Source organism: Saccopteryx bilineata, chromosome X (genome assembly GCF_036850765.1).
Source record: "Saccopteryx bilineata isolate mSacBil1 chromosome X, mSacBil1_pri_phased_curated, whole genome shotgun sequence".
Lineage (NCBI taxonomy): Eukaryota > Metazoa > Chordata > Mammalia > Chiroptera > Emballonuridae > Saccopteryx > Saccopteryx bilineata.
In genome coordinates, this window is record NC_089502.1 from 55,130,816 (window position 1) to 55,143,065 (window position 12,250).

A 12,250-nucleotide genomic window follows, 5' to 3' on the forward strand; every position below is an offset into this window, starting at 1 on the left:
TATATTTAGAGTATGCATTTTGTATGACACCAGCTCTGGTTTACCTAACACTTAAATTGAATGGTACATAAAAATGAAACTCTTTGTGTTTTTTGGTTGTTCATAAAAGGTAGAAGTTGTGTTTGTGGGAATAACCATTTGTTTAAGATGGGAAAAATACTATAGATTATTATAAATGTGATTATGATAAACATTAATATTTGGGGAGAAATTTAGTAATTAATGCAATAAACCACGGAAATTAAAGCCTCAGCAGTAATCAGGACAAGAGAGCAGGAAATCCAGACAATGTCATTATCCTGACAAATGGTAATGATGTCTGTGGGCTTATTGTATCTCTCTCTGTGCGGGCACATAGCATTCAGAAGTCTGACTCACTAGAATAGTGGAGATTGATTTGCATCTCTCAGGATGGGATCTGTCTGATAGACCCATGTAGACCCAGCCTAAATGGTTTCTTTAGAAAATGACAAAACTCGGTATCTTTTCTCAGATGATTTCAGGAAGTGGCCCATTTTATGAGCGTAACTTTTTTCTTGACTGGTGAGAACTCATATTTATTGACCATACTTATATATCGTGAGGACCTGTACTAAACATTGTAATTTATGCTGTTTATCTGATTTAATTCTCACAACAACCTGGCTATGCAGGTGCTATTATTTAGTAGTGAGTGTTTAAATATGAAAATTTCTTATGAGGTGTAAAACAGTGGTTTTCAATTAAATCAGAGAATCATTGAGTCTGTACTCTTCATACAACGTCAAGGTGGTAACTCTTCTGTGGACCAGCACCAAACTTCTGGTGGACTGGCAGTTGAAAACCACTGATTTAAAACAAGTATTTTCTGCCTGATCAGGTGGTTGCACAGTGGATAGAGAGCATTGGCCTGAACCAGCTTGAGTGTGGGCTCACTGGCTTAAGCGTGGTGGGATCATAGACATGATTCCATGGCCACTGACTTGAGCCTAAAGATCACTGGCTTGAAGCCCAAGGTCGCTGGCTTGAGCCCAAGGTGGCTGTCTTGAGCAAGGGGTTACTGACTCTGCTGGAGCCCCCAGTCAAGGCACATATGAGAAAGCAATCAATGAACAACTAAAGTGCTGCAACTATGAGGTGATGCTTCTTATCTCTTTCCCTTCCTGTGTGTCTGTCTCTGTCTGTGTTTCTCTCTCTCTCTCTCTAAATAAATAAAGAAAGAAAGAAAGAAAGAAAACAAATATTTCTTTTCCTTTTTTATTGTTTTATGACTTACTGGTATCTTTTTTTTTCACTAAACTTTGAAGCTACAGCAGATAGATAAATCAGCTCGTCCAAAGAGACTACTGTAGTGTCACAACATTATAATCCCTCTCCCAGTACTTAAAGAAATTTGTTCATTGTTAATTCTACTCTAACTGCAATGAGCAGTTTGGATCAACTTTGATAGTGTGCCTTTTATGTCCAGTGTATTACATTAAAAAAATAATAATTGGGGTATTTATTTCCAGTACTTTTCTTCTCTACCATACACTTTCTATAAAATGTATCACAATAAAATTTAATATCTCTACAGAAAGGTTTGAAAATTTATCTTTTTAGGTAACTTTTTGAAATAGTTTTTGTTCTTGCTTCTCTGATTGGCTCACCTAATTAAATTTTTCTGACTTTTTATCTTATGTAGGAGATTGTATTTGTCTTGCAAAGATTGTGTAGGAGGAATTAGGTGTATTAGATCTATTCAAAGTTTTCATTCCATCACTGAGAATCACACAGGTGTTGGGGGGGGAGCTGTGATGGGAAGCCTGGTCTTTGTGACGCTAGCGCTGGTGTGCTGAACTGTTTGACCTTTGAAATGCCACTTTTGCCATTGAGTAGTTTGCACCAAACAATGAGAAGGCACTGACATTTTTTCTTTGTTTTTAAAATTTTTTATGTTGATTTGAGAGAGAATAGAGAGAGGGGGGAGAGAGAAAGAGAGAAAGAGAGAGAGAGAGAGAGAGAGAGAGAGAGAGGTATCAACTCATTGTTCCACTTAGTCGTTCCACTCATGGATAGCTTCTCCTACTTGCTGTGACTGGGCATTGAACCCCTGACCTTGACGCGCCAGGATGACACTATCTACATGAGCCACCTGGCCAGGGGCAGGAGTGACATTTTCTAGCCTACAGGAAGCTGGGCTGAATGGAATGATAAAATGGCAAGTTGTTAACAAGTAAACAAGGAAGAATAATAGACATCTTTCTAGATATTCAAGAAATTGTTGAATACTCACTACAGTTGCAAACATATGCAAATCACAATTTGAAATTTCCTTTCCTAATGAGCTACAAAATTAGTCATTTGTTATATACAGAGCCTCTTCCTCTCACAAGAATTGTGAAGTGGATTTGTTTATTTGGACTATTTCATGTGAGTGAAAGAAAATATCGTCTAAAAGTTCAAAAATATATTCCGAATGCAGAATGAAAAGCAAAAGTTTAAATTTGTTGTTTAAAAAATATAATTAGGGCTGTATTTTAACAGAATGACTTTTCTATTTCTGTAGTATCTTGAGACTTCTCAAAATGTTATTACAGTCTCAGGAAGTAATTCTGTTAAAATACAGGACTAATTATATTTTTAAATAACAACTGTATACTTTTTTTTTCTCTTTGTGGGGTTTTAACACAGGTTATTAACTTCTCATAGAGGTTTTCTAGCTCATATTTTAAGTGAAATTTTATACCAGTGTTAGGATTTTCATTATCTTCAGTACTTCAAAAAATAGATAAAGACGTTAAATCACGTCTTCATAGACGCTCTGTTCATTGACTTTCCTTCAGGTTAGTAGTGTTCTCAAGTTCCCCTCATACTACCCACCCACCTTCTTTTGATCCTACTTACCCTTGAACCAGCCTCTCATCTTCCTTTCTTGTTTTGTAGTCCAAATCTCTAAAAGAATCATCGATTCTTGTTTTCTGTTTCCTGAACTACCTTTCACCACGCAGCTTTGCCCGAGTTCACAGAAGGGTCAACAGTGAGCCTCTGAATTCAAAAACCAGTGTCCATTTACAGTCCTGATCACTTGGCACTACTGATCCCCCCAGCCCCGGAAAACATTCCTGCCTCTGGCTTCTCAGGCACCATTCCCTCCTTGCACTTTGTCTTGTTTGATTGATTGTTTTGTCTTGTTCTGTTTTTGTGAAAGATACAGAGAGAGTGTCAGAGAGAGGGACAGATAGACAGGAAGGGAGAGAGATTAGAAGCATCAATTCTTCCTTGCAGCTCCTTAGTTTGTCATTTATTACTTTCTCATATGTGCCTTGACAGAGGAAGAGGGGCTACAGCAGACCGAGTGACCCCTTGCTCAAGCCAGTGACCTTGGGTCCAAGCTGGTGAGCCTTGCTCAAACCAGATGAGCCCGCGCTCAAGCTGGCAACCTCCAGGTCTCGAACCTGGGTCCTCTCCGTCCCAATCTGATACTTTACCCACTGCTCCGCCACCTTGTCAGGCGTTCCTTGCACTTTGAATCTTTAATTGCTTTTCCTGTATCTTCATGCGTTTCTCTCCTTGAGTATTTTGCTCTTTAGGTTCAATCCTTGGCCCTTTTCTATTATCATTTTTGTATATATGTACATGTACATATATGTGTACACACATATATTTTATTTTCCTCATGAATGTGGGTTTTTTTTTTGAGAAAGGTATAGAGAGAGGGGAAAGGGGGGAGGAAGAGAGAAGAAGCATCACTCATTGCTCCACTTTAGTTGTGCACCCATACGTGCTTCTCATACGTGCCTTGACTGGGGTTGAACCTGTGACATCAGTGCTCTGGGTTGAAGCTCTGTCCACTAGACCACCACCAGCCAGGCATGGGTATTCTTAATTTCTTCTGTAGCTTTAACATCACTGGGTTCTAGTGATTCCCCAGGTTTATAAGAATAGCTCATCTCTTCCTGTTTTCAAATCTTATGTCTAATGGCCTGCCTAGATGTCTTGTAGACATCATAAAAATAAGAAATGAAAAATAACATTTATAGCCTGACCAGGCAGTGGCTCAGTGGATAGAGTGTTAGACTGGGACATGGAGGACCCAAGTTCAAAACCCGAGGTCGCCGGCTTGAGCACAGGCTCACTGGCTTGAGCATAGGGTCACTGGCTTGAGTGTGGGATCATAGACATGACCACTGTTCTGTGCTGTTGTCACTTATCCAGATCTAACACAGTAGCACTCCTAGAAGGCTATGCTCATGGCCAGTTGCTCAATTGCTACCTGATGAAGGTGAAGAGCCCAATTGTGGTGCATGGCCTTGTTCAGTGTGGCCCCAACTGTGAGCCTGTCACTCGCCCACGTGGACTGAATGCTTTAGGCATACTGAACATGGTGTTTCCCAAATATGCTGTATTCCTAAATGCCCTCAAATAATTTTATAACTTACAATACTTTACTTGCAATGCCAACCTCCTTACCCATATCCCGTTCCTCCCAGAAAGGTTTAAACTAGAGCACAAAGGAAGGCAGCCTAAGTATGTTCTGTATAAATCTAGGAAGGCTTCAGTGAGGACGTGATGTTTGAACTAGGTCTTGAAGGATAACTACGGACCAGCACTGTGGTAGGATGAGAGACAGGAGAAGGACTTCCTGTGGGTGAAAACTGAGGCCAGAATAGTCTGCCAGTCACTTCACAAAAGAGGCCAGTTGAAGTGATACACTGCTCACAAAGATTAGGGGGTCAGGGAACATGCAGATACTCCAATACTTTCAGCCTTTTGTATAGTGCATTTCCACCAATGAAATAAAAGTTGGTTCTGCATCTCATTTGCATAATCAAACAACTTTCTTTGCCTTGTTGTTTGCTTTTCTGATGTTGTTGCTTAATAAAAAAAAATCAAATTCTTTTTTTTAATCGCTTTATATTCACTTTGAAATATCCCCTAATTTTTGTGAGTAGTATAGCAACATAGCATTGAAAGTGATTCCTGCATAGCCCAGCAGGAAAAGCGAGGGCATGCCGAGCACTAATAATAGTTGTTTATGGAAGGAGAAAGTAGTATAGTTAACCTCCAGTGATGTATTATAAAAGGAGCCCAGTCTTTGCAGGCTGCTATTAGTCTGAAAGGTGCCATGTCTCAAAGTATTTTGGGAACTGTGTTTCGAAGTGTGTTTAGCCTGATTTAATACATTTTAAGAATGTTTTCTAACATGCCCAAAATCATAAAAAGTTTGCACGGATTATCATTAGATGTTGTACACAAAACATAACCATAAATATACACTTCACGGATGTGTAATAGGTTTGCTTATCCTTACTTCACCTATTGGATAGGCTGATCATTTTGGACCATAACTGCTAGTTGAAAAATAAATAATACATAAATAAAATAGAACAATCTGAGCAGCTTACAAAATATATCCAAGTCCATCTAGTTAGCCTTAGGACGACAATGACCTTTTGGACTTTAATCAGAGACTATTAACTTGTTTATTTTATGGTGCTTCACTGAACCCAATTATCTTTCTTTTATCTTTTTAAATTTTTATTTATTTTTGAGAGAGAAAGAAAAAAAAAGAGAGGAGAGAGAGAGAGAGATGAGAAGCATTGATTCTTTATTATGCCACCTTAGTTGTTCATTGATTGCTTCTCGTATGTGCCTTGACCGGGGGGCTCAGCAGAGCCAGTGACCCCTTGCTCAAGCCAGAAACCTTGGGCTCAAGCCAGTGACCATGAGATCATGTCGATGATCCTGTGCTCAAGCCGACAAGCCCGCGCTCAAGCTGGTGACCTCGGGGTTTTGAACCTGGGACCTCAGCATTCTGTTGACACTCTATCCACTGCACCACCCCAGGTCAGGCTAGTTTTCTTTTTATCCACTGCATACTAGAAGCACAGGTTGTGGGTTTGGAAGAAGGCCTATTTCCGACTTGTGCACTAGGATGATTGGGAAGTGACAGCTAACAGACTCACAGCAAGGTGGGGAAGGAGGTAGAAACAGAACGAAGGACTGGTACTAGAAATCAGAATTATGACATTGGGTCTCATTCACGGCAGAGCAAGGAGCCCTAAACACCTCAGTCGCTCCTGAGCGCATCTGTGTTATAGCACAGCTCACTAACTCACATATTTAATCATGCCCTGGAGTCAGTAAGAAAACAATAAGTCATATTTAGTTTGTTTAAGAATGTGGCAAGTATATAATTTATTTCAGGAAGAGTTTTATGCAGAAACAGACAATGCTTAAATGGATAAACCATCAGATATATGCCCTGACCCTGGGTAGCTTGGTTGTGTCCACAGTGGTTCTCAAGTGTAGAGATTTTATCTTAAGCATATTTGTAAATTAGCTATTAGCACACTCCTACCATCACATACAAGGAAGCAGCTTTGGATAAATCATTTATTATGTGTCAGTAGAGGTACATTTATAATAAAACAAGACACTGACACTAAGAATGAAAAAAATTGATAAAAAATAAATACGTATGTTAAATAGTGTGAAATATAGGTCTGATATTATTTAGGGAAGTTATTCTGCTTATTGACAGTTGTATATTATTGCCATTTTAAAAGTAGAATTAGTCCAAGAGGAGATTCCATAGTATATCTGTACAATGTAGTCATTTTTAAAGTTATCATGTGACACTGATCACTCCTTACCAATCTCTTCTCCCTCAGTGTCTAGGATACTAAGCTCTCCTAGGTTGTTGTTTTTTCTGTGTGTTTTTTTTTGTTTTTTTACCTTGCATTGCATTACAAATGTCCTGTCTCTGTGCTTGGCCCATAAACATACTAATTCCTAAAACTTGGTCCTAAGTCCTCAGGTCCTTTGCTTTGCTCATTCTGTGTATGGTCCTGAAGCAGCCATCTCCATCCTTGTGACTTGAGCTAACACTTCTGTCTGATGGCTCTCATAACTAGTTCGAATGAATCCCTTCTGATTGACAGACTCCATGTGCTCAGCTGCCTCTTGACTGGGTTTCACATTCAGTATTGTCCTTAACTGTGCATACCTTCCTTTTCTCCATCCTTCTCCCTACTCCAATCCCCTCTCAACCTTAACCTGTCTTTCTCTTGTGTTACCATCCTGGTTCACCTTAGCATACTCTACCAAGCAGCATAAACCCAACATGTAACAATCTTCGTCAAATTTACTCCTGTTTTGTCCACCGTTCCCTCAGTCACTAGATTCCACCTGTTCTCCCTCCATGGGCTCGTATTTCCCGTCCATGGTGCGGTTTAGCTCCATCTTCCCCTGCTGCCATGTCTTTCTTTCACGGCACCATTTTATCATTTCCCCTGACTCTGAAATGTCATCTGTCCTTCATTCTAGCACCTCACCCTTTAAAGCAAGCAAGAGAGAGGGACAGACAGACAGGAAAGTTGAGAGATGAGAAGCATCAACTTGCAGTTGCTTCACTTTAGTTGTTCATTAATTGCTTCTCATACGTGCCTTGACTGGGGGGGGGCACCAGCTGAGCCTGTTACTTCTTCCTCAAGCCAGCGACCATGGACTTCAAGTCAGTGACCTTTGGGCTCAAGCCAGCGACCATTAGGTCATGTCTATTATCCCACTCAAGCCGGTGACCCCCTGCTCAAGCTCGTGACTTCGTAGTTTCGAACCTGGGTCCTCAGCGTCCTAGATCAATACTCTATCCATTGTGCCAGTGCCTGGTCCAGCCATTCTAACCCCTTTTAAATTATCTTCCACAAAGTTCTACTTCTTAAATGGAATTCTTGTTATATCACTGCTTAAAATCCTGCAGAGGCTTTCCATAGCCTCTAGGATGCAAGTCTCCTCCTAGTCCACACACAGTGCTTCATCATCTGCCTGTCATGGTCTCTGCAGCCTCACAGGCCAGTCCTCTTCTACAGAAACTTCTTGGTCTAGTCAGAAGGTGCTGGGTTTCCTGAACATTTTATGCTGTTTCCTACCTCTGCCTCAGTACCGTTGTACAAGGCTTTGTCCTGCCCGTAACCTTTCGCTGTTTCTTTTAATTAACTTGCTATGTGCATTTGTATCTTTCTTGGTTAGTAGTTATTTTGACCTGGACCATCTTTTTTTCCTAACTCCTGTTGGGCTAGGATAAAGAAAGACCTTGTTAATGTCTACAGAGTACTTAATAAGGTCAAATGTGTGACAGTGTCAATAAAATTTTAAAAGCACAATTTGTCACAGCTAATGGCAATATGAATAATCTGCTGGCGCATGCCCTGGAGTTGGCAATTATTATAGTCCACAGCCCTATGAGTGGGGAACAAACTGATAGATGTTTGTATAGTTTTCAGAGCTGATGAGTTAAATAACAGTTCGAGAATTTTCCCAGTCAGTTTTGGAAGATGTTCCATGTTTAAATATTCCCTCTCTACTAGTTAGGGAAGGTACTGAATGTAATTTCTTTTTGTAATGATATTTGTCACAGTAAAAGTATTTGAAATATTTAGATAATGTTCACCCATTATATTTTAACCAGTTTATTGGGGGCAGTAAGGGGTTGCACAGAAATCCCCAAAGAGTCATGCCATTAGGAAGTTTACAATCTACTTTGTGATATTCCACTCTCTATACCACACCCTGCACCCCAGGGTGAAGAAAATAGCAACCTGTGATTAAAGGATACAGGTGATTATTATAGAAAGGGAATATACTATTACCTATTACAGTGAAGGAAGGATAAGAGTATGCTAGAAGAACTGATAGCAATTTGATATAATATATAATTATTCATGGCACAAATTATTGGGTGTTTTATCACATGCACAAAGTTGATGGTTTTATCTATCTATGTTTATGCATCCATTCAACAGCTAATATAGATCTCATAAAGATGTATAGGTATCATATATGGTGTAAGGATATTACTGAATAAAAATGCAAATACGCAAACTAGTTGTTTTTACTGGTATAAAATCAGAATAGTGGGCTGACCAGGTGTTTACGCAGTGCATAGAGTATCGACCTGGTATGCTGAGGACCCAGATTCAAAACCCGGAGATCGCCGGCTTGAGCTTGGAGTCTCCAGCTGGAGCATGGCATCATAGACATGATCTCATGGTCACTGGCTTGAGCCCAAAGGTCGCTGGCTTGAGCAAGGGGTCACTGAGTCTGCTGTAGCCCCCCAGTCAAGGTGCATATGAGAAAGCAGTCAATGAACTACTAAAGTGCCACAACAAAGAACTGATGCTTCTCAACTCTCTCCCTTACTGTCTGTCTGTCCCTGTCTCTTTTGCAAAAAATAAACAAAAACAACAACAACAACAACAAAAACAGAGTCGTGGTCCTAGTCCAGCATATTTATTAATGGTAGAGAAAACTCACTGATTTTCTGTGATTTTTAAATTTGAATTGTCATGGAAGCTGTAGTTGAAACAAATAGATACGGCAGACCATTTTGAACTTGAAGCCATTTTAAAGAAACAAAGCAGCAGGAGGCATCTGGATAACAGACTTGGTGATACTCAGTTCAAGAACACTGGCTCTCTTCCTCCAGTGTGAGGAATGCCGCTGTGTGGCAGTGCCATTTTGTGTGCTGTAGTGTGATTGGGAGAATACAAGCCTCAGAGTCCGAGGCCTGAGTTCCCAGCCAGTCTCTGTGGTTTATTGTTGGCCGCATGACCTTTGGCAAATTATCTAATCTTTCTAGGCTTTCGGGTTCTTTATCTTTAAATGAGCATATTCGACCAAAGTATTTGATGTTCTCTCTAGCTTTAAAATGCCACCATTCTTTCATTTCTATCTCTAGAGTTGATTTTTTTGGGGGGAAAATAGATTGAGAGGTTCAGTTATGCTCTTAAAGATTTCTATACTTGAAAGCCGAACAGACCAGTTTTGAAACATTTTTTTTTTTTGAGTAAGAAAGAGAAAGAAAGAGATGAGAAGCATCAACTCATAATCGTGGCGCTTTAGTTTTTCATTGACTGCTTCTCAAATGTGACTTGATGGGGCTGCGGGAGCAGCTCCTGCCGAGCCAGTGACCTGTTGCTCAAGCCAGCGACCTTGGGTTCAAGCTAGCGACCATGGGATCATTTTATTGAACCCATGCTGAAGCCTGTGACCTTGGGGTTCAAACCAGGGTCCTCAGCATGCCAAGTTGACGCTCTATCCACTATGCCATCTCCTTGTCAGACACAGTTTTGAAACATTTATTATTCAATTTTGTACTTATTTGGAGCTTAGGTTTTAGAGATTTGGCCAGGAATCTTTTTGCTTTAAACTCCATCTCAGCGCTGTCTGGTCTACAGCGCTCTGTATTCTTGCTGTCCAATATAGTAGCCACTAGCCATGGGCCGCTCTTATACACTTGAGCTGTGGCTAGTGAGACTGAGTACTGAATTTAAAATTTTATTTAATTGTAATTAAGTTAAACTTATTTTTTATTTTATTTTTATGATTAATTTTAGAAAAAAAGAAAGGGTGGAGGACATCAGTTTGTTGTTGTACTTATTTATACATTCATTGGTTGATTCTTGTATGTGACCTGACCAGTGACTGAATGTGCAGTCTTGGCATATCAGAACAATGCTTTAACAAATTGAGCTACCCAGCCAGGGCCTAGTTAAATTTAAATTGTGTTTTATGGTTCCCTGTTGAGACGCACAGCTCCCGTGTGTGTGTGTGTGTGTGTGTGTGTGTGTGTGTGTGAGTGTGTGTGTGAGAGAGAGAGAGAGAGAGAGAGAGTGTTTGTGTTTTCATGCACACACATGCTAAGGAAGGAGTGGATGTCAGGAGAGGGAGGGAGAGGGGAGAGACCCCTCTTCTGGATGATGGGACATTGCCCGTGCATCACTGTTACGCTACATACAGAAAGCGGAATGGAACATATTTCAGGAACCATTTTTTAGCTTTTAAACATTTTTTAATACATTCTATAAGTACATATTGTATTTTATATATTATATATTTTAAATAATTTATTATATATTATTATAACCGTTAATTTTTATTGAATTATAATTGACATATAAGAACCATGTTATATACTCGATAACAGCTTGTTAAAATAATTGTATGTTTCTCTAATTAACCTACAGTTTCAAAGTTATATGTTCCCAGTGTGTTAAACATGCTGCCCTAGTTCCATTTTACCATCTCAACTATCCTGAAAATCTTTTGTTGTATGCATCTACGATTGAAGCTTATGAGGTGTCTGGAATGTGCCAGACATCATTGTCTATGTGCAGTAAGTGATGTGGTTTAGACTCATGAGTTTCCTTCTTGCCGGGTGACTTCATGTGAAATAAGGATGATAGCAACACTTAGTCTTGTAGGACTTTTATGAGAATGAGCTTAGATGGTGAGTTATGTACAACACCTAATATTGTCTGGGAATTAATGATAATGAGACAGTTTGAGGCTTTGTATTTTTCCATGAATTCAGAATCCACACAATGGGTATTTCATGTTTATAATTCATAATCTTTTCTGCCCTTTAAAATAATTATATTTTTAAAATTTAATTTTGTAGTTGTAAGAAGTGATAATTAGTTTGAGTTCTCTCATCCTGTGGAAAGGGCAATAATTGCGTAATAGTATCAATATAAAGGAATAGGGATAATTAAGATGACTATTGTGTTCCACATTTATACACTGTAAATATTTCTATAAAAGAGAATTGCTTTAGCAGATTATGCTGTGAAATGGCATGATGATATTTCTATGCATCATGTTATTTGTAATTAATTAGGTATCTGGTAGAATTTGGTAATTAATAAAGAGTATATTGATAAACCATTGCCACTACCTGTTTAACTACCAATTCAGTGTCTCTTATTTTATATTATCAGCCATGGATGCAGCTTCTTTTTCATTCAGTTACATATTCAAACGTTATATGTAAAGTTAATAACATTGCAACATTTATCTGATTAAATATGAAGTTATTTTGATATTGATCCATTCATTAATTTCATTGACTTTTACTGTGTTTATCATCTCTTGATCTAAACGCTTTTATTTGTATAAAGGTACAATTCCAAGACTCATTAACTTGTTTCTTATGGAAGTGTTCTCTTTACTTGTACAGTATTAATACAAGCCATTAAGCTAGAATTTCTTCTGGCAAAACCAATTGTAGCAGATGGCCACTTTTCTCTCTATTAATTTTGGATTGGACATGTACTTTGGCTTGTTTGGTCATGTCCTAGTTGTAACATAACAAGGATCATCCAAGCAAATACAATAACAATCTAGCTATGGTCATGTAGGATATGCACACTGATATCTCAGCCTATTGTGACTATGAACACTTCCACATTATCTCATTGTAAATTGGAAGGTTATGTATCCTATTAAG

General features: G+C 39.0%; 1 protein-coding gene across 3 annotated transcripts in view; it reads left to right on the forward strand.

The window, feature by feature from the left end:
* DIAPH2 (diaphanous related formin 2) overlaps positions 1 to 12,250 on the forward strand; it is a 1,004,885-nt gene that overhangs the window by 260,614 nt on the left and 732,021 nt on the right. The window lies entirely within an intron of this gene.